The sequence below is a fragment of the Budorcas taxicolor genome, chromosome 5, assembly GCF_023091745.1.
Source record: "Budorcas taxicolor isolate Tak-1 chromosome 5, Takin1.1, whole genome shotgun sequence".
Taxonomy (NCBI): Eukaryota; Metazoa; Chordata; class Mammalia; order Artiodactyla; family Bovidae; genus Budorcas; species Budorcas taxicolor.
In genome coordinates, this window is record NC_068914.1 from 154418236 (window position 1) to 154423036 (window position 4801).

Genomic DNA, 4801 nt, shown 5'->3' on the forward strand with positions numbered 1-4801 from the left:
GGCTGCATGATCTTACAGGGCCAGGGGCAGGGTAGGGGTGGGGTGGGGTGTTGGCCCCTGCCCCTCCTGTTGTTACCTTTCTGCCTCCTTCCACCCTCTGGGTGGTTCGTCAGAGGACCAGGAGTGGAAGGTGGGGGAGTCTTTCCTACTCAAGCCCCTGTGAATCCAGGGTCAGGCCTGTGAGCTCAGAAAACACCCTTACCCCCCAGGGTAGGAGAGCAGGTGCCACCGCCCCTAGGAGTGCTGCGGCTGGGAGGTGCCTGCAGAGAGTGCAGGAGGGTTACTGGGGAGCAGGGGTGGGCGGGGGAGGGAGCCTGCAGGAACCCTGGGGCAGCAAGAGGGGTGCTGCGGTCCCCTCCAGGGAGAAGCAGCCCACCATGTGGCCTCCTGGGGCTTTGGACCCACGGTAGGAAGGGAGAGATGCCAGGAGTTCCCAGGGCTCTGTAAATAGTCGCATTCGGGCCCTGGAAGAAGCAGGGACACCAGGGTGGGAGGGAATGAAAAACGGCAGCTGGAAAGAAGCTCCAATGGATGCTTTGTAGTGGCCTCAGGAGTGCCGGGCCAGAGGGAGTGGGGACCTCCACTCTCGTCTCACAGGACATACAGCACAGATGGCCCTGTGCCCTCAGCCCCTCTGGAGATGACGCAGGTGTGGGGAAGCCTGGGGAGTCTTCTTTTAGGTTCCCAAGCTGGCCTTGACCTTTCTTCTTACTTTTTATATCGCTGTCTTGTGGGCTGCCCACCCAGTCCTTGCAAGTTCCAAGAGTCCAGTTCTCAGGCTGGGATGGGACTGTCAGCTAGCCTAGTAGGTGAGATGTGGGCAGCCTCCTCCCCCATCACCCCTTCCCACTAGAACCCACAGCCTCAGCTCTCCACTGTCTCAGGTGGAGGCACCCTTGTGCCCCTTTGGGGGCTGGCTTGGGGCCAGGAAGGGGCCACAAGGCTGCTCTGGGCCCACGAGGGACATTAAGGCCAGTTGTTTGTCATCTCATTCCTTAGTTGCCTCGGGGGAGGGGGGTGTATATGTTAGAGTAGATTCTAAGCTGCTGTAATTAAGAGACCCCAAAATACAGTGGTTTCAGCAGACAGAAGCTTGTTTCTAACTTACCTCTCTGGAGGGTGGTGGTCTGGAGGGCAGCTCTGCTTTCCTGCCTCATGCCTTCCATCTCTGGATAGAGTGGTTGCTCCAGCTCCCACCGTCTTGTTTGCATCCATGTCCGAGGGAAACAGAGGACGTGCATGCCCCTTCTGTTGAGAGCGTGAGCCAGAGGTGGCACAGTCACTTCTGATGGCATCTTGCAGGACTACGTCACTTGGCCACCAGAGCTGCAAGGGAAGTGGGAGAAATGGTTCCCAGCTGGGCTGCCCTTTTCACCTATTAAAGGAAGGAGGGGAAAAAATAAAGGTGGAGAGGATACTTACAGGGACAAGGGGCATCTCTGACCCTGAGGGAGGAGGGGAGAGGGCGGAAGTGACTGTTGCCCTGGTGGGATCCTGCTGACATGCTCACAGCTCCTGCATCAGCCCGTCCCTGCCCGCCTCACTGGCGACCCAGGGCTGGATCACTAAGAGCATGCAGTGGTGGGCAGGGAGTGGTGCCCCCTCCCAACGGCCCCCTCGGGTGTTTACCCAGTGATGCTGAGCCTGCCTGTGGAACGGTACATGTCTTTGCGTGCGTGTGTATTTATGGCATGGGTGCATGCTTGGTGTGTACTTGTCCGTGTCTGTGTTGGTGTGTCCCTGTACATACATGCCTGTGTGTGGGACGTGGGAACAGGGCCCAGGCCTCTCCTTGCTGGGACCTGGAGCCTGTGGCCATACTTCCTGCAACTCCCCAAAATGACTGAGGCAGAAGGGCAACCTGGGGAGCCAGAAAGCCAGGCTAAAAGGGATATGGGGGTCTGTCTGTCTGTCTGTCTTTCAGTCTAAGGAATGAGAATGCTCTCAACCTGAGGGCTGTACCGCTGTGAGACCACGACCTCCTGGCCTCTTCCCTCTAAGCCTCCAGCCAAGACTTTCTCGGTGTGTCTTACTGGGGGGTTTCCCGGGGAGCTGGTGTGGTGTGGGGAGCTGGCTGCGGAACAGCCTCAGGCAGGCAGGCATGAAGCAGGCTGGGGGGCCCCCACTGTCCCTCCAGTTGAGGGGGTGTCCCAAGGGAACCAACCCCTCCCTTGGAGTTAGAGCAGCGACCCCCCCAACCCCCCAGCCCCTCTTGGGGCTGAGAAGTGGCTCAAGAGGTCAGGGTGTCCCTGTGGCTCCAGGTCACTCCAGGCCAGGGCCTGCCCGCCAGCCACCTCTGCCCACCTCCTGGGCGGGCATCTCTGGGGACACATGCCTGAGCCCCAGCCTCCCACCTTGACAGCCTCCTCAGCCCACACCCCCACACCTGTGGGGAGGTCCCCCCTCCAGGCTGGCAGGGGTCCCTCGCTTCCAGTTTGCCAGCTCAGGGGCAAAGGTAGAAAGAGGGAAGGAGCTTGGACATGCCAGACCCCACCTTCCCTCTCAAACAAGGAGGGCCAGGTGTGTTTGTGGTCACCCCCCAGTGGAGGCCTGGCCATGGAGAGCAAGCCCAGCCATCTGCAGGGTCAGGGGACCAAGGCATGGGGTTGCAGAGTTTCACTCAGAGTCACATCATACACTGGGAACTTCGGGGACAGGGGATCCCTGGGCCACTCCCCTCCATGAAGGCAAACCAAACTGTGAAAGGGGATGCCAGCAGGCTGCTGGCCCTGTTGTCATAGCCACCTTCCTTCCTTCCTTGGGAAGCCCTGGCCTGGGGGTCTCCAGACTCATGGAGGCCCAGCCCACCCTACGGGGGTTCCCTAGGGTGTGGTGGTTTCCACAGCAGGTGTGGGAGAGCTTTGGGGACAGGTGACAGGGTGGGGAGCTAGGACTTGCCCCAGCAGCAGGCAGGGCCCTGGGAAATGTGGAATTTAAGGACACCGATAATAATAATAGTATTATTTTTTTTGTAAGGGAAAATCAATATGTACATTCTGAAATCATTTTCTCTGTAAATGGTTGGATTTCATTTCACCCTTAAAGGGATGCTTAAAGGAGAAGATAATATTAATAATAAAAACAGCTACAAAGTCTGAAGGTTGTACTTGAGTGGCTGCTTTGGGGGTGCGCTGGCACAAGAAGGGGTGCAAGTGGGTGACTCTGGTCTTGCTGGGTCGGTGGGGGTTGGTGAGCCTTCCCGAGGACTGGACAGGCAGTGGGGGGGCATTCCAAGCATCTTCATTTAGGGATGCAGTTACCCCCACCCCTGACCCCCACCAAGGGAGCCTCTGACTTCCCACCAGTGGAAATGGGCCTGGAAAGGGGGTGATGACGGGTGGTCCTTCACAGGAGGAGGAAGTGGGTCCGGGCCTGGCCACTTTCCTGAGGTGGGCAGGGGACCCCTTTGGGGATCTAGATGAAGACCCCGGTGCCTCTAGGGACAGGGGAGTGATTCTTCCACCATTGTGCACCTGTCAGGGGTCCTAAGGCCACACACTTAGTGGGTGTGGGGTCAGACCTGAATTAGGGGTACCGACCCTCCAGGGCAGGTGGGAATGGCAGCCTCCACAGTTGGTCATCTCCCCTATGGAGCTAACCTGGACTTGTGCTGTGATGGCGCCCGGGTGGTGGAACGTGGGGACTTCCTGGAGGCTTATTCCAGGTCTTTTGGATCCTGGCATTGTCCTGCGTGGGGGAGCCTCTGGATAGTTTCTAAGGAGAGTCTCAAAGATGAACTCTGCCTTGGTCCCTCGTGGGGTGGCTGTGCAGCCTCTGTCTTAGATGGAGAAACTGAGGCTAGAGACGGGAGAGGAGTGACCGCAGTGTTGCTGACCAGAGCAGGGGCTCACGTCTCCTGAGCACCTGGGGAGTGCCGAGCCCTTTATGCCCATCACTGACGCCTGCACTCAGCCACACCCCAAACCCAGGAAGGCGCCCGCAGGTGCGGGATTGAGCGGGAGTGGGAGAGATGGAGATGCTGCCTCTATCTGGGGGATGCACCAGTGACCCAGCTGCCAATTAAGGTCAAGTTTACAGCCTTTAAATCGTGTCTGATAATGAATCATCACCATTGTAATCCTTCACAAACATTTTTAATGAAATGCCTATTTTGTGCCAAACTCTGGGCTAAGAGAGTTTCCTCCCTTATCATTCCCATGTTTTAGATGTGGAAAGTGAGGCTTGGATACATTCAATACGGCAGGGAAGGGCAGTTTGCCTAACTCCAGAAACTGAGATCTTAACCGCCAAACTTCATCTCTGAGTCCATTCGGGGAGGAGGAGGAGGGTAGGGGGAGAGGTGGAGAGGATGGGGGTGAGGCCAGTGCCATCATTCAGACATCATCCAGGCTTCTGACAGCCAGGCACAGTGCTGGGTCGTGGGTCGCCGAGAGAGAGGACAGTCCCTGTTCTCAGAGGGACCACAGTCAGTGGAGAACACAGGGATGCATGACCTCGGGACAGGGAGGTGAGGCTGGCACAGAGTCCCCAGAACCCAGAAAGTGGCATCGTGCAGGAACCAGTGTCACTGTTTGTCCGTGAGCATCAAGTAAAACACATCCCCTCCACTGGCCATCCAGGTAGGTGTGTGGGCATTGATGGGCTTCCTGACCTTGAAGGGGGGACATATATTTTCTTCCAGACTCAGTCTCCTCTCTATCAGAATAGCCCATAGAAAGCTTTACTGCATGCAGAGGATAAAATGAAATAAAGAGAAAAGCTTGGCAACCTGGTAAGCTCCATTAGGTTGGAAGAGACAAGAGCAAATGTGACCACTGCAGTCAAGACCCGTCATTAAAAT